General features: G+C 39.3%; 1 pseudogene; it reads right to left on the bottom strand.

Annotated features, from left to right (window-relative positions):
- Positions 1-18,820, bottom strand: part of LOC149226674 (D-2-hydroxyglutarate dehydrogenase, mitochondrial pseudogene) — a 79,679-nt pseudogene extending 60,859 nt beyond the window's left edge.
- Positions 18,821-19,070: the final 250 nt, after the last annotated feature.

Genomic DNA, 19,070 nt, shown 5'->3' with positions numbered 1-19,070 from the left:
GTGTCTCCATGGGGGTGATCTCCATGAATTTTCTTCAACCCAGCTCCGATACCATGTTAATTTTTCATAGGGCTATATTGTTATTTTCTTTGATGATTACATTTCTTCATTAACACATTACATTCACCGCATAACATCATAACATTATTCAGATTTACATCATTTTTCAACAACATATTCAACTATGTAGAAAGAACAATATCATCATCATCAATGCAACATAACATAAAGGAGAAACAAAAGAAAAATGTTCACACATAGAGACACCAGGATTGGTCGAAGACCAGGGAAAAGCCCATTATAGGGAAATCGTTGCAAACTCTTCTTCTTATAGCTTGTCATCAAATGATTCAGCAAAAGACAGTACAATGATCCATATCTTCATCTATACAACCAATTAGTAAAAAAAAACTAGAACATCCACCCTGCAGTCACTGATCAAAATCTTTGGACCACTGAGATTTCATATGTTAGGTCCCGGTCACATGGAGGAGTCATCCGAGTGACTATAACTGCTTGGTCACTCTCTAGAGCACTGTAAGTGAGAAACTGTGGTTGGATCTGTCGAGATCTATCTCAGATTTTCGGTCGCACCCTTCAAGTTTTTATGTGAGTGACTTTGTATTCCTAGTCACACTCTAAAACATTATGAGCGAGCGACTGTAACTTCTCGGTCACTCTCTTGAGACTGGTCTGTGAGCGAATGAGGTCTACAACTAGGAATATGAAACCCTAACTCCTAGTCGCATGGATGGAGACTTGTTCATGCAACTGGAGGGCTCCAGTCGTACGGATAAACTTTTGTGTGAGAAGCTATGGTCAAATCCATCCTATGTTGTGCCTCTGACTGTGGCCCAAAACCCTAGATCTAAAATTCAAACTTCAGACCCTACGATTTCACTTCATAGCGAACCTATTCCTCTATGGACGAGCCTCAGACCCGTGCAAGCCAAAAACCAATATATAAGAGTGTCTCATGATTTTGTCGAAATGAGGTAGAGCTCACTTGTATTTATAGCCTTCCAATAGGGTCCACTTTTCTTATCAAATATGCACATGTGGGTTTTTATTCATAAATACACTTTCCCTTATCTGATTTGAGTAATCTTTAGGTCGATTTTGGTCCTCTCAAAAAGAGGAATTTAATGCAATTATTATCTCCATCATGGGAGTTTTCCAAAGTGGAATTTGACCATAGTTTCATATTTATAACATGTTAGAATTCTCTTGAGTCAAGTACAACACTTCAACTTCTCATGAACAAATATAATAAATAAAAATATTTCAAAACTCTCAAAAAAATCTTGTTTCATGTACCTAACCTTGAAAATAGAAAACTTGTTGAGATTTAATCCAAAAACTAAGTTGGGAGTGTTGAGATGGCTCTAGGCATGAAACTCTATGTTCTTTAGCAAGGAAAACCCTAGGAAGCTAAGGAAAACAATAATTGAGAATTGATAGGTCGGGATGTAAGAGTTCATAAGATTTTATTCCATGGAAAAATGTCGTAGAAGCCCAAAGACAATTTCTATCTAGCTTGGGCACACCTCTGGGGTCAAGTTGAGCTAGGAAAGATGGTGAGGTAACTAACTAGGATGTTGAATAACCTTTATCTTGCTCCTAAATTATTGTTGGGGTTAAGTTGAGGGTTTTAACCTCTTTTTAGAAGTTGTACGATGTTGTACAAGTTCGTACTCATCCACTAAAGGACAAAGGTTGAAGAGAAAAGTTGTAGCACAGCCCAAAGTAAATACAAGAAACCATTCAGTCAATTAAGACACGAAGTAAGAAAGCTATTTTAAGAAGATAAAATATTTATTGGGAAAGTAACTACATAAAAAATAACCACAAAAGACAAAATGTAAGCTAAATAAGCATGAGAAATCACTTGCTTATGTTGAGCTAGCTAAATCTTTGTTGATGAGGAAGGATGAGGTGTAATACGCCATAAGTGAAGTTTTTTACTCTCCCAGGGGAAAAAAGCTAATCAATATGAGGAAGAGGGAGCACTATGGGTCCCTTTTAAAGAGTTTTCACTGATCTTTTATGCATCAATTATTTCAATAACTCCCTATTAACTTGAATTTTACCATTAATTAACTTAGTGTTACACAAGAAAAGGTTAGGAAAAGAATTGAGTGGGAGAAAATCTTGAGAGAGTCATCAAGTTGTTGACTTAAGGCTTAAGAGAGAAATATAGCACTGAGATATGCTTAATGAGGTACTATAACTCTAGGTTAAAGCTTAGTGGGACACTATAGCACTCCAATGAGGCTTAGTGATGTGACACATTAAGGAAAGAAGTCTAAAAGATGAGCTTAAGAGTGACCATTTGAGGCTATAACATTAGGTTAAGGCTCAATGGAGTGTTTTAGCACTACCTTGAGGCGTAGTGAGGTACTAAGGAGGTCCAAGGGGAAAATATGAGCCTGAAGGCCAAGTTCTTGAGCTATATCGCCACTTTAAGGCCTAAGGGGGCACTGTAGCACTTGACAAAGGCTCAAGAAGGTGTTTAACTAGCTTAACAAGATAAGATAGTGAGTAGCCTAGTAAGTTTTATGAAAATGTCTTCTTCTTCGATACCTTGAAATTGTTTAAAGAATTTGTCTTTAAATTATTCCAATTTATTGAATACCTTGATTTTTTCACCACATGTACAAATTATATGTGTCCCCTTCTAGTCACATGAATGTGTTTCTAATATTTTCTTCGTCCCTATAAATACATAGTTCTCAAAATATTCTTTTCTTTGTTGAACTATGTCACACCTTAGTTTTTGTTTGCATCAAATTTTGACAATTTTGACTTTCTCTTGGTGGATATGAAAAGATTGGTTGGTTATATGGTGGGTATTGGTTTGTGCCCTAAGTAGGTATATTTAAATGTGGATTTGGAGTATTAGGTGGGATCCGAGGTATATTATTTTTTGATTTGGTATGTTAGACGGGCTTGGTTGTTTGGACGTAATTGACACATTTTATTGAGGATTGGAAATGTTTTGTGACATGGAAAAGTTTGTTATCAAACATTCTTCTAATATATTGAATCAGTCTTTAAATTTAGTGTTACTTTTTTTCAGCCAAGTTCCTTCGCTTTTCTCGATCTTATTGTACGCTATTTCGATTTCAACAAATATGTGCTTCTAACTGCACATATTGCTTTTCCAAATCCTTATAAAGTGTGTCACCCTGCTCCTCCATTTTGGACAACCTCATATTACATTCACTCATAGACATTGTCTTGGTGACTGGTGAGGTTTTCCAATATATTTTAACTAACTTAATTCGAACTATTTTTCTTTTAATTATATATATATATATATATATATATATATATATATATATATATATATATATATATATAATATTATCTTACTTTTATTAAATCTAACTTTATTAAAACTTAAAAAAATAAAATACCCTTATTACGCTAACTAACCAACTCTTTGTATGGATGAATGTGACCTTATTTTTCACATACTTTCACTAAGATTTACAACGTATGGTCAAGTTGTCAGATGATGTCGAACAATATGAGATGTTATTGTTGGACTACATGGATGGCAAAATCGTACAGGGTGGCACAACATGAATGGAGGGAAAAATTTATAGTAAAAACATCATATTTTATATTGGTATGGAAAACACGTTACAATTGGAACAATGACATATTGATATGGTGGACTGTGAAAACGTACGACTTGTTGCGGTTGGAATCCTACTAGCTTTGACACTAAATGTCATAACACAAGTATTTGAAAGCATAAAAATTATGTTTAGATATAGAATGAATAATTGTCGATGGATTTTATAATGCATGGGATTTTCTTAAATATAGCTCAGAGAACCTTTTCAAATAGTCATGAACCAAAGTTATGTTAAAAATGGAAGAAATAAGATATATTATGAAACTTAGCAGTTCTCGGGAGCAAGCTGCACCTGAAGACTATCTCACAGAGAACACACTCCATTGATCATTATTCGCCAAGAATATATAAGATTACATGAGAATAGGAGAGTTAGAACTAACACCTAGAAAGTAGGAACTAATTCCTAAACTAGGACACATACACACTGTTAGCGCTTGAAATTTCACCTCAGGCTGAGAAAGGCAAACTCCAAGGCAACATCAAACCACTTAGCCTCGTAGCTAGCCCTACGGGGTAGGAGAGGGCTCTCTCCGGTATATCTCGACAAAGATCTTCAAAGGGCGGAGATAACCAATAAAAAACACTGATTTTAGGCTAGTAAACTGATAAAAGGTTTGATTTGAGATTTTTGGGATTTTGGTGGAAAATCGGGGAAAGGCAATTTTGGGTGCGGGGATTGGACACAGTTTTTGCAGGGGGTTCTTTGGGGCAAGATAGGAGACTGTATTGATGCCTTTGAAAGATTTGGATGGATGAGAATGACTGGTGAGGAGCTAAGGAGAGCAAGCAATTCACCTTGAGTTCTCCTTAAACAGATGAAAACATTGATATTAAGCAAACTTAAAAGCAGAGCATGGCAATCATGAATTCTACTTTAACACTTCATTTGCCTAATTTTTAGAAGGAAAAGTAAGAAGATGATTCACATAACAAACTTACAAGTACCAAGAGAAACACACCATCAATACATGTAACCACAGGAATCCCAAAAAGGACTGCAAAACCCTGGTCTTTCTTCCTTTGCCAAAATTGCAGAGATACAATGAGTAATACAATAGAAGCTTCTCCCTCAAGAGTCCAACCATGAAAATGACCAAGAAAGTACATAATATAGGAAATATAACATCTTTCCTTGCCTCTAGGGGTCGAGCTCACTATCCTAGGAGCTGTTTCAACCAATTCCAAACTGAGCACTAAAATCTAGGCAGTCAAAACAACTTGCCTCTATAAGCTAGGAAACCAATTCATTCATTAAATTTTTGCCTATTTCATGAATGAATCTTCTAGAAGAGATAAATGAGTGTCAAAATATCATAAAATTACATCATTTACATCAAGGAGGATCAAAATCCACTCCAAAAAGTCAAATCCAGTCAAAACTGCGTTTTGTTGAGCTGTAGGTGCATTTCTGTGAAAATTGCCCAACGCGTAGCGCCCTGATTCTGAAAGCGTAGCGCGCCTTTGGATCAACTTTTGAGGCACTTCCAGGTGTCCAAATGAGGCAAAAGTGGGCTTGTTGGAAAGGTCTGGATGTCTACTTTCCAGCCCAAGTGGAATTTCTGAATTTGGTGTTCATTTTCCCCTCTAAAATTGCAATCTCCCAAGACTGCTTCCTGTGTGTCAAAAAAGTGGAAGAAAGTCATTTTTTGCATGTTTTTTGACCTTCTGGAGGCTCAAAACTTGGTGAAATTTCTTGGAAATTGCTGATCAAGTGTATTTTTGCATGACAAATCGAAAAATGATGAGTTTTCCTGAAATGGAGTTGCCCATCTAAATGGTCGCACGCGGCGCACTACGCGTTGGTGAAGAAAACCTGTTTTTAGCCCAAAATTCACAAGTGACCAAAAATGCTCAATTTTTTTTGAAATTTGTGCTGGAGTTGAGTCATTTAGCACCATGCGCCTTCAAGGAAACCTTAGCCAAGATGTGGAGGGGATCAAGCCCTTTTCTTCGTTTTAGTGCCTTGGCCAACCGTCTTTTGAGCACCTTCATTCTCACCTTGAATACGTGCATTCGGGCCCAATAGTGGTTCTTCATGTTCCGGAGTAGGTCCTTATCTTTTTTGGCCTTGGCCAGTAGCCTCTCCAAATGAGCATTGACCCGGAGAAGCATAGCCTCTCGCTCAATGGGTACCAAATCACCGGGTCTCTTACGCGCCAAGTTGCGGTCTTCATGGATCCTCCGCAACTCATCAAGAGTGTGCTCATCTTCCAATTGCTTGTTGCACTGCTCTAAGTAGGTGATTGTCCAATTTTCCATTTCCAACCTTTGTTTCAATGAGTCATTTTCAGCCCTCAGTTGTTGAATGATCTCCTTTGGCTCTAAGCTAGGAGAACTGATATCGAGGTCAACAACGTCTATGCCTGGATCACCTGATGGCCCCTCATCAATTTTGGGCTGCTTGCCTCTCTCTTGTACCTGTGCTGCTATTGAAAACGAGGCCCTTTCCACCTGGTGTGGAGATAACACTCGCGGTGCTGATGAAGAAGGCGAGACCCCTTCCACCTGATGTGGAGAAAATACTCGCCGAGCTGATGCAAATAAGGCCCTGTGGCCTTTCTGATATGTGACCAATGGAGGGGAGCTGACATGTCTATCGTCGGGGATATCATGCTGTTGTGAAGGTCCTCCCTCCTCATGAACAACCTCAGGAGGTGGTGGTGCTGTGAAAAAATCTCGAGAGATAAAATCCTCCCATGGGATACCCTGCTGAGCCAACTGATGCATGACCACAAGCTTGATCAAACCATAATGAAAGATGCTCCGGTGTTTCTGTGCTGGGCTCTTTCTCTGCACCAAGCGCACCATCCTCTCAATATTCCGGCACATGAAAAATGGTATATTCATCATCTGTACCCATTTGAAATGCATCAACAAGCGGATATGGTACGAATACAAACGTGAAAATCTGCCCTCACAGGTGAAATAGCGAATGATGAGCCTCATCAAGGGAGCATACTCATCCCTCAAAAATCTGAAAGGAAATACACCAGTCATGTACCTCATGTACACAGGTTTAATGTAGGGCTCATACTGAAATCTGTCCAATAGTTTGCGCTTGTTCCACTCTTCTCCAACATTGGGTATCCATGTTGCTTGAGCAACAATCTCAGGTGACAATATAAAATCCACCCCTGCAAGATTTACATGCCCGTCATGCAAATGCAAAACAAACAAGTGGACCAATTCCCTATGGTGCTGAATTTGAGAAATCCTCTCGCAAAGTTCATAACATGACTGATGGCGGAAACATGTGACTGCAAGTGGACAAGCCTGCAAATAGGTCAAAGAGGTGGGCTCCTCTCTCACATGGTGACCACCCTTACCACCCCTGTGAGGCCTCCTTTGTACCTCAACCTCTGATGTTGACTCACGGTCATCACTTTGCTCATAATCGGTTTCGGTTTCTGAAATGGTTTCAAGAGCAAAGTGGCTGAAATGTACTGTTGCTTCTGCTCAAATGACCTGTTGTTTTTACTGTTGAAATGCTGCTTCAAGGGGACAAATAACACAAGGGAGATGTTAGGGAAGGGAGACTTTTAAGGGGAATTAGGGAAAATATATGAAAAAGGGATTTAAGGGAAGGAATCATGACATATACAACATGATACAATTATAATTTGCCAGGGTTTTATGGGAAGTAGGGTTTAGGGTTATGTTATTGAATTTTAGGGATAGGGGTAGGGTTTTGGGCCTTTGATATTTTTGGTAGGGAGATTAGGTAAAAATGATAAGGGAGGTGGCTGGGATGTGGGGAAAAAATGGGAGTGAAAGAGATGACCTTGAGAGCAGCAAAACAAAACCCTAGCTTTACTTGCACTTTGACATTTTTAAGCAAATACACATGAACTTCTCATTTCAAATTGATGGCATTAAAACACATTTCCCATGCTCATTTTTATTTATCAAGCAAAATACTTTGATGATCAGAGGCCTACCTGCAACCTTGAAGAAATTTGGGGTCGTTTGAAGCTTGTAGGCAAATTTTTTGTGTGTTATACCCCAACGCGTAGCGCGCGGGTCCTGACGCGTAGCGCGCGCCCAACGCGTAGCGCCCGTGTCTTTTTCCCACTGTGCTGACCACCCCGACGCGTAGCGCGCAGGTCCTGATGCGTAGCGCGCGGGCTCTGTCCACCAACTTGCACAGTTTTCACACTAAATCGCCTTTTGCTCTTGCTTTTGGAGTCTTGGAAGCAAATAATGATAAAATGAAGGGAGGGGAGCTTTGATAAATTTGATTTGAATTAATTTCCCCTCAAACCCACTTTCTAATGTTTATAAAATGACACTTTTCAAAATTTAGATGCTGCTGACTTATGGTTTCCTTTTTGTCCTGAAATTGGTTGAAATGATGCCTTTTCTTGAAAAATTTTGCAGAGGTAGCTTCTGAAGAGTCTTGGCAAAGGAGACCAGGGCTGCATGCCAACTTCTGGAGAGTTTGAATTTTTACAAATTTTTACAAAACATGAGAAAATGACCTTGCCTTCAAAAACAGGGTTTTTGAACTCAAGGTAGAAAAAATAGTTGTACAATATGAAATCCTTTGAAGTGATGCTTAGATAGACATCCCTCTGGCCTGTTGGGCATTTATTTACCTTTAAAGACATGACCTCAAAGACAAATTGGACCTAAACCCTAGACCTAGGACCTTGACTTAAAAACAAGACCAATGACCCTGTAAAGAATTTTATTGACTGAAACGACTTGAACCAGCAGTGCCAAGAGGGGAACATAAAGACACAAGCTCCTCCATCAGGGTTATGGCATGCCTAATGGAATGCAATAAGAGGACACTGATGAGACACCTACTAATGAAATGCAAAGAGTTTTGATCGGTGATGGAGGGCTACTAGACCGACTCTAACATTGGCTCCAATGGGGATGGTAGCTGCCGCTTTTTGGAGGTGCCAAGAACCTCAGACCTCTGGGAGAGCAGACCAGTGCTTTCAACCATTGGGCGATGGAGTCATTATTTCAACAGAAAACATGAGACTTCTGACTCATTTATGGACTGAAACTTGACTGAAAAGACTGAAAAACTGACTCACAAATGACTCATGACTGACTTAACTAAAACAAGAACTTACAAATCTTATTGAAGGGCAGCAGTCCATCAAGATTTGAAATCATGATGACAACCACCTGTGTTTTTTACAAGACAATATACCATCAAACTATATCAAAATGCCAATGCAACCAATCAAGAAGATGGCTTCTTGAATGATTCTTCCTATCAAAACTTCTGGTCAACAGTAAAAACCTATCACTGGGCATCCAAAAACATAGTTGACCATGATCTCCTTCATCACTGAACACAACAATAATAACTTTCACTGCTGGCTGCAACAAAATTGCTAGAGGATCGTAAAAAACATGAAGATTTGCCACTGCCACCTCCTGCTGAAAGAACAAGGTGTCCTTTGTTTCAAATTCTGATCTGCCTTCATCATGTGCTTCAGTAAAAGTATGCTCATAAGCTTCAAAAAACTACGAACAAATGGATGAGCAGATCTCTTCTTGGAAAAACATTTCAGCACATGAAACATATGAAGAATCTGAAAGGTAATCTTGTATGCTTTGATCTTCTGTAGTTTGACAATATGGTAGGTCATCTTCAAATGATATGATAGCCGGATTATCATCTTTGCGAAGGAAAACATTATCTATTTGCTGATCTCCAAGACAGTCATCTTTTTCAACATTGGAAGAAGTTTTCCCAACACTTTCCTGACTATGTGTGCACTGCAAATCTGCTGTAGCTTGGGCTGTAACAAGACCTTTCAAGAGCTGATCTATCTCCTTTTCAGACAAAGGAGACAATGCCTTTTGTTTTCTTCTGCTTAAACAGTAATTATCTCCATATGATAGGGCACTCAGACTATCATTTATTACTGAGTTATTGAAAGGAGATTCATCACTTACTTGCACAAAGATCTCACCTTGTTGTTCATGAACTGATTGGATTGCTTCTTTATGAAGGCCGTGTTCTAATGATGGACTAACAGTATGAATTACTGTGTCTTCTGCATTCCAAATGATTTCAACAGAACCTGGAGTAGCTGACTGGACATTATCACAATCTACAATCAACACTGGACTTACTTGCATGCTGTTGTCTTCTGTGGGCAGATCTGAAATGTCATTCTCCCTTTCATCATTTTCAGCCATATTATCTTCAACCTGCTGATCTTGATTCTGCTGCAAAATGTCCTGATCATCTTGATGGGAATTCTCTAAGTTCTCTTCATGTTGCTGAAATGGATTCTCATACAGAACCTCCATGATCTCACCATCCATAAAATTATCATCTTCATAATATTTCTCAAGGCTTTCAATAAAACTATAAGCATGCTTGCAACAGTCTTGAACTAAATTTAATGATGGATAAGAGTCCTTATATCGTTCAATGAACATAGCATGAAAATCCTTTAAACAGTAAATACAGGCCTGCGGCAAATTTTCATACCAGGATTGAGCTGCACCTTCCAGAGTGGCCAGGAATATTTTCATCAAGCAATCTTCTGGAAAATCCACCTTCAACTTGCGAATATGCATATGAAATCTAACTAGATGTAGAGCAGCATCCTTCTTACCATCATCTTTAAATGTAGGCAAATTCCTTGACCAATCTACCTTCGGAATTTTATTTGGAAAACCAGGGATGTGGTCTCGGCTCATGGGAGCATATCTTCTTGTGATTTGGTCCATCTTGAAAAGCTCAAAGCTACTGATCTCTCTGTAGTGAAATCACCATGAAGCACAGGTGGTTGGATTCTTCAGTGAAAAGAGTCGCCAGGTGAATGATTTCAGCCTTGTCAGTGTTTGATCGTTGTCCACTATCAACAATCAGATCTGAACTTGATACATGTACTGGGGTAAAATGAAAATGAAGTGCTGTATTCACAAGCTCACGGAGATGGAATGAAGCAGCGTTTATCTACTTCCGCTTATGTAAAGCAAAAGCGTTTCGAAGGCTACATGGCATAACTTCAGGCTCCGTCTTAGACTTATGAAACAAACACATCAGCCCACAAACAAGTTTGTTCTCCCCAGTATGGTCACCAATATGTTAGCGCTTGAAATTTCACCTCAGGCTGAGAAAGGCAAACTCAAAGGCAACATCAAACCACTTAGCCTCGTAGCTAGCCCTACGGGGCAGGAGAGGGCTCTCTCCGGTATATCTCGACAAAGATCTTCAAAGGGCGGAGATAACCAATAAAGAACACTGATTTTAGGCTAGTAAACTGATAAAAGGTTTGATTTGAGATTTTTGGGATTTTGGTGGAAAATCGGGGAAAGGCAATTTTGGGTGCGGGGATTGGACACAGTTTTTGCAGGGGGTTCTTTGGGGCAAGATAGGAGACTGTATTGATGCCTTTGAAAGATTTGGGTGGATGAGAATGACTGGTGAGGAGCTAAGGAGAGCAAGCAATTCACCTTGAGTTCTCCTTAAACAGATGAAAACATTGATATTAAGCAAACTTAAAAGCAGAGCATGGCAATCATGAATTCTACTTTAACACTTCATTTGCCTAATTTTTAGAAGGAAAAGTAAGAAGATGATTCACATAAAAAACTTACAAGTACCAAGAGAAACACACCATCAATACATGTAACCACAGGAATCCCAAAAAGGACTGCAAAACCCTGGTCTTTCTTCCTTTGCCAAAATTGCAGAGATACAATGAGTAATACAATAGAAGCTTCTCCCTCAAGAGTCCAACCATGAAAATGACCAAGAAAGTACATAATATAGGCAATATAACATCTTTACTTGCCTCTAGGGGTCGAGCTCACTATCCTAGGAGCTGTTTCAACCAATTCCAAACTGAGCACTAAAATCTAGGCAGTCAAAACAACTTGCCTCTATAAGCTAGGAAACCAATTCATTCATTAAATTTTTGCCTATTTCATGAATGAATCTTCTAGAAGAGATAAATGAGTGTCAAAGTATCATAAAATTACATCATTTACATCAAGGAGGATCAAAATCCACTCCAAAAAGTCAAATCCATTCAAAACTGCGTTTTGCTGAGCTGTAGCTGCATTTCTGTGAAAATTGCCCAACGCGTAGCACCCTGATTCTGAACGCGTAGCGCGTCTTTGGAGCAACTTTTGAGGCACTTCCAGGTGTCCAAATGAGGAAAACGTGGGCTTGTTGGAAAGGTCTGGATGTCTACTTTCCAGCCCAAGTGGAATTTATGAATTTGGTGTTTATTGGCCCCTCCAAAATTTCAATCTACCAAGACTGCTTCCTGTGTGTCAAAAAAGTGGCAGAAAGTCATTTTTTGCATGTTTTTTGACCTTCTGGAGGCTCAAAACTTGGTGAAATTTCTTGGAAATTGCTGAGCAAGTGTATTTTTGCATGACAAATCCAAAAATGCTGAGTTTTCCTGAAATGGAGTTGCCCATCTAAAGGGTCGCGCGCGGCGCGCTACGCGTTGGTGAAGAAAACCTGTTTTTAGCCCAAAAATTCACAAGTGACCAAAAATGCTCAATTTTTTTTGAAATTTGTGCTGGAGTTGAGTCATTTAGCACCATGCTCCTTCAAGGAAGCCTCAGCCAAGATGTGGAGGGGATCAGGCCCTTTTCTTCGTTTTAGTGCCTTGGCCAACCGTCTTTTGAGCACCTTCATTCTCACCTTGCATACGTGCATTCGGGCCCAATAGTGGTTCTTCATGTTCTGGAGTAGGTCCTTATCTTTTTTGGCCTTGGCCAGCAGCCTCTCCAAATGAGCATTGACCCGGAGAAGCATAGCCTCTCGCTCAATGGGTACCAAATCACCGGGTCTCTTACGCGCCAAGTTGCGGTCTTCATGGATCCTCCGCAACTCATCAAGAGTGTGCTCATCTTCCAATTGCTTGTTGCGCTGCTCTATGTAGGTGATTGTCCAATTTTCCATTTCCAACCTTTGTTGCAACGAGTCATTTTCAGCCCTCAGTTGCTGAATGATCTCCTTTGGCTCTAAGCTAGGAGAACTGATATCGAGGTCAACAACGTCTATGCCTGGATCACCTGATGGCCCCTCATCAATTTTGGGTTGCTTGCCTCTCTCTTGTACCTGTGATGCTGTCGAAAACGAGGCCCCTTCCACCTGGTGTGGAGATAACACTCGCGGTGCTGATGAAGAAGGCGAGACCCCTTCCACCTGATGTGGAGAAAATACTCGCCGAGCTGATGCAAATAAGGCCCTGTGGCCTTTCTGATATGTGACCAATGGAGGGGAGCTGACATGTCTAGCCTCGGGGATATCATGCTGTTGTGAAGGTCCTCCCTCCTCATGAACAACCTCAGGAGGTGGTGGTGCTATGAAAAAATCTCGAGAGATAAAATCCTCCCATGGGATACCCTGCTGAGCCAACTGATGCATGACCACAAGCTTGATCAAACCATAATGAAAGATGCTCCGGTGTTGCTGTGCTGGGCTCTTTCTCTGCACCAAGGGCACCATCCTCTCAATATTCAGGCACATGAAAAATGGTATATTCATCATCCGTACCCGTGTGAAATGCATCAACAAGCGGATATGGTACGAATACAAACGTGACAATCTGCCCTCACAGGTGAAATAGCGAATGATGAGCCTCATCAAGGGAGCATACTCATCCCTCAAAAATCTGAAAGGAAATACACCAGTCATGTATCTCATGTACACATGTTTAATGTAGGGCTCATACTGAAATCTGTCCAATAGTTTGTGCTTGTTCCACTCTTCTCCAACATTGGGTATCCCTGTTGCTTGAGCAACAATCTCAGGTGACAATATAAAATCCACCCCTGCAAGATTTACATGCCCGTCATGCAAATGCAAAACAAACAAGCGGACCAATTCCCTATGGTGCTGAATTTGAGAAATCCTCTCGCAAAATTCATAACATGACTGATGGCGGAAACATGTGACTGCAAGTGGACAAGCCTGCAAATAGGTCAAAGAGGTGGGCTCCTCTCTCACATGGTGACCACCCTTACCACCCCTGTGAGGTCTCCTTTGTACCTCAACCTCTGGTGTTGACTCACGGTCATCACTTTGCTCATAGTCGGTTTCGGTTTCTGACATGGTTTCAAGAGTAAAGTGGCTAAAATGTACTGCTGCTTCTGCTCAAATGACCTGTTGTTTTTACTGTTGAAATGCTGCTTCAAGGGGACAAATAACACAAGGGAGATGTTAGGGAAGGGAGACTTTTAAGGGGAATTAGGGAAAATATATGAAAAAGGGATTTAAGGGAAGGAATCATGACATATACAACATGATACAATTATAATTTTCCAGGGTTTTATGGGAAGTAGGGTTTAGGGTTATGTTATTGAATTTTAGGGATAGGGGTAGGGTTTTGGGCCTTTGATATTTTTGGTAGGGAGATTAGGTAAAAATGATAAGGGAGGTGGCTGGGATGTGGGGAAAAAATGGGAGTTAAAGAGATGACCTTGAGAGCAGCAAAACAAAACCCTAGCTTTACTTGCACTTTGACATTTTTAAGCAAATACACATGAACTTCTCATTTCAAATTGATGGCATTAAAACACATTTCCCATGCTCATTTTTCTTTATCAAGCAAAATACTTTGATGATCAGAGGCCTACCTACAACCTTGAAGAAATTTGGGGTCGTTTGAAGCTTGTAGGCAAATTTTTTGTGTGTTATACCCCAACGCGTAGCGCGCGGGTCCTGACGCGTAGCGCGCGCCCAACGCGTAGCGCCCGTGTCTTTTTCCCACTGTGCTGACCACCCCGACGCGTAGCGCCTGCCCAACGCGTAGCGCACAGGCCCTGATGCATAGCGCGCGGGCTCTGTCCACCAACTTGCACAGTTTTCACACTAAATCGCCTTTTGCTCTTGCTTTTGGAGTCTTGGAAGCAAATAATGATAAAATGAAGGGAGGGGAGCTTTTATAAACTTGATTTGAATTAATTTCCCCTCAAATCCACTTTCTAATGTTTATAAAATGACTTTTCAAAATTTAAATGCTGCTGACTTATGGTTTCCTTTTTGTCCTGAAATTGGTTGAAATGATGCTTTTTCTTGAAAATTTTTGCAGAGGTAGCTTCTGAAGAGTCTTGGCAAAGGAGACCAGGGCTGCATGCCAACTTCTGGAGAGTTTGAATTTTTACAAATTTTTACAAAACATGAGAAAATGACCTTGCCTTCAAAAACAGGGTTTTTGAACTCAAGGTAGAAAAAATAGCTGTACAATATGAAATCCTTTGAAGTGATGCTTAGATAGACATCCCTCTGGCCTGCTGGGCATTTATTGACCTTTAAAGACATGAACTCAAAGACAAATTGGACCTAAACCCTAGACCTAGGACCTTGACTTAAAAACAAGACCAATGACCCTGTAAAGAATTTTATTGACTGAAATGACTTGAACCAGCAGTGCCAAGAGGGGAACATAAAGACACAAGCTCCTCCATCAGGGTTATGGCATGCCTAATGGAATGCAATAAGAGGACACTGATGAGACACCTACTAATGAAATGCAAAGAGTTTTGATCGCTGATGGAGGGCTACTAGACCGACTCTAACACACACAACTAATGAACAAACTCTCTCCAATAATACATATTGCTCCATTAATTTCAACACTCCCCCTTAATGGAGAAAGGGTTCACTAGTATCCCTAACATCTCCCTAAATAATTCAAATTTAATTCTTCCAAGGGGCTTGGTAAAAATGGTCGCTGCATTATCACAATTATTATAGTATTCAATATAAATTTCTTTTGACTGAACCTTCTCTCTAACAAAGTGAAATTGCATATCAATATGATTTGTGTTTTTGTGAAACATAGGATTGTTTTCAAGTTTGATTGGGCTCTGGTTGTCACATATGATAACTATTGCATCTTTTTTTTCTTCTCCGGCATCATGGAGAAGTCTCCTCAACCAAACTTCCTCACACGTTGTTGCACACATTGCTTGATACTCTGGTTCTGCTGAAGACAAGGATACAATATTCTACTTCTTGTTGCTTCATGCAATGACCCCGAACCCAATGTTGAATGCATAACTTGTTATGGATCTTTTTTCATCCAGGTTTCCAGCCCAATCTGAATCTGAAAAACCTGTCAATCTAACATCACAAGAATCAATATATTTAATACCAAAGTCTAAGATTCCTTGAAGATACCTTAAGCCACCTTTTGCTGCCACCCAATGATTCTCAAGAGGCTTTGACATGAATTTGCTCAATACACTAAATACAAAAGCTAAGTTAGGCCTAGCTGTAGCCAAGTAAATCAGACTCAACCAGTTGTCTATACAATGTTGCATCCACCTCCTTAGAACCATCATTATTCTGAAGTTTGATATTCTGTTGTAAAGGCACTGAGGCAACTTTGCACTGATCCATTCTGAATTTTTTCAATAAACCTCTGACATACTTCCCTTGAGTGAGAAAATTTTGTCCAGAGTCCCTCCAAACTTCCAGACCCAAACAATAGTGTAATTCTCCGAGGTCTTTCATTTCAAACACTTGCGACATATGCACTTTGATTTCTTTAATCAAATCATCAACATTTCCAGTGATAATTAAATCATCTACATATAAAGAAATCAAAACAATTTGCCCCTTATCATCAAACACAATATACAGATTTGGGTCGTTTTACTCCTCTTATAACTATGCTATAGGAAAAATGAATCATTTTTTTCATACCACAGTCTGGGTGCCTATTTTTGTCCATATAATTCCTTCTTTAATTTGCAGACTAAATTCTCCTGCCCCTGTTTGATAAACCCTTCAGGTTGTTTTAAATAAACCTCTTCTTCCAATTCTCCATTTAAAAATGTAGACTTCACATCTAGTTGGTGTCGACTCTAATGATGTTTTGTGTCTAAAGCTATCATCATTCTAGTAGTGTTTAGCTTAGCTACAAGAGAAAATGTTTCGTCATAATCGATTCCTTCTCTTTGTGGGTAATCTTTAGCTACCAACCTAGCTTTGTATTTGTATACACTACCATCATATTTAATTTTAGGTTTATATAACCACTTGCAACCTATAGGTTCTTTTCCTTCCTGCAATGAACTAAATTCCAAGTTTTATTTTTAAGTATTGACTCATATTCCTCTTCCATCGTTGCCCTCCATTCATCATATTGGATTGCTTATTTATAATTTGAGGGTTCAACAACATTTAACATACTAGTTATAAGAGCATGATCCCTCTATCTTGCTGGCAATTGAGTTTTCCTGCCCGATCTCCTTAGTGGTGGACTTGCCTCAAATTTGTTTACTCATTCCTTGGTGGACTTGGCTTGCTAACTGTACCTGCATCACTTGACTCTTCCTTTTGTTGTTGTTGCTCCTACTCATGGTTGTCCCTTGATTCATCACTTCCATCTTCCACTAGTAAAGGCATGTGCCACTTTTCATTGCCTTTATCACAACTTCCATCATCAACCTGCTCATGGAATACTACATCTCTACTCAAAAACACTTTTTGAGTAGAGGGATTAAACAATTTATATGCTTTAAACTCTGTACAATACCCTACGAAAATGAATTTAATGGCCTATGAATCCAGTTTCTTCCTATCCTATTTTGGAACATGAGTAAATGATTTCAAGCAAAAAAATCTTAAATAATTAACTGGAGACTTAAAACCTAATAAAGCTTCAAATCAAGTCTTAAAAACAAGATTTTTTGTTGGACTCCTATTCTTTAAATATGCTGCCATATTTATTTCTTCTGCCCAAAAAATTAGACAGGTTTCTACCTTTTAACATGCTACGTGCACACTCCACAAGGGTTTTTTTCTTCATCTTTTCAAACCCATTTTGTTGAGGAGTGTGGGGTACTATAAACTTCTGAACTATCCCATGGTCCTTACAATATTTGATGAAGCCACTCTGCTTGTACTCTCCCCCTTGATTTGAGCAGAGAATTTTGATGAACTTCCCTGTCTGTTTTTCAACCATGCTACTAAACTTTTTAAAGTATTCAAAAGTATGACTCTTTTTTTGAGAAAATATACCCAGGTAAATCTCGTGTAATCATCAACAAATAATAAAAAATAATAGGCACCTCCTAATGACCTTGTCTGCATCGGCCCACATATATCAGTGTGCACAAACTCTAGTATATCTCTCTTCTTTCTATCTAATCTTACTGGAAAATCATCCCTGTGCATCTTCCCAAGAGCATATGCTTCACAATCAACAAGAACATTTTTTAAAATAGGGATACCATTGACCATTCCTTGTTTCTGAAGTGGCATGTTAAAATCAAGGAGAGACAGAATATGTGATAAAATCAAGAGGCTCTATAGGTGAGTCACCTGGAGAATTCCAAAGCACTTAACACACTACATTCATTCAAAGTCTCATACATATAAAACCATACATTAGTTGGGTGGTTTGAACCACTCCCTAAATAATAGGATCCTAGACCTAAATAGAGGATCTCAATCTTCACGTACAACAAAAAACAAACAAATACATTAATATAGAAAAGACTAGATTTCTCCATTAATCCAACTCTCCCCCTTAATGGAGAAATTCACCCAAAGTCATGTTTTTCCTTCCTTGGCTTAACATAGGCCACTTGATGTGGTTTGTCTTGATCATTGGTGATAGATAACGCTCCACGAAGTGCAAGATTACTTGAAGCATTACTTCTAGTATCAATCATCTAAGCGTGAGAATCTTTCCACCCACATACGGTTTTATCTGATTCCATGTGCTCCTTATGGATCACCTCATTAAAGTCCATTCTCCTTATTATTAAGGATGTATAATATGATTTATTTTTTCCCCTATAGATTACTTTGGAGCTTTGAGATGGAAAATCTTGAGATGATGATTGGATTTGATAAGAATTGTTAGTTACATTGAAGGCACCTTTGTTTCCTTTCTGTCTCTGTTGTGTTCTTAGTTCTGTGTTTCCCTCGTCATCATCTAGATCTTGAACAATAGGTTCATGATTCAAGTGTTTACACCCTTCTTCATGAACCACTAGTAGCTCTTCAATTGCATAAACCTCTTTAATTGCAAAAACCTGTTGAGAAGATTGTGACTCATGATACTTTTGGTCATTAATAAAACCATATTGTTTGTCGAAGAATTCTTCTGACTCAAAAATACTACCCAAGCCAAAAATGCCTCCAAATGGCCACATGAAAAATACATCATCAAAAGGATCCATGTCAAAGATGTCTGAAAATACAGACATATTGATAACACCACTTATTTCACTCCAAATTCCTTTCCAAGACTCCACACACACCTGATGCGACAACAATTATGATCAAATAAACCCGCCTCACGACTCCAACGACTAAACTTCTATAGTACAACTCCTTGTCTCTTTCACAGTAAAATAGTTGATATAGTTCACCTTGGCCCCACACAACACTGTTAAAAGCAAGGAAATACAGATAGGGAAATACCAACCATGTTGGTGCCGAGATTAAAAAAAAAAA

The sequence above is a fragment of the Pinus tabuliformis genome, chromosome J, assembly GCF_031772625.1.
Source record: "Pinus tabuliformis cultivar Carrire ecotype Pingquan chromosome J, CPIR1, whole genome shotgun sequence".
Lineage (NCBI taxonomy): Eukaryota > Viridiplantae > Streptophyta > Pinopsida > Pinales > Pinaceae > Pinus > Pinus tabuliformis.
Note: the sequence above shows the minus strand (reverse complement) of the source record. Positions and strands in the feature narration are given on the sequence as shown.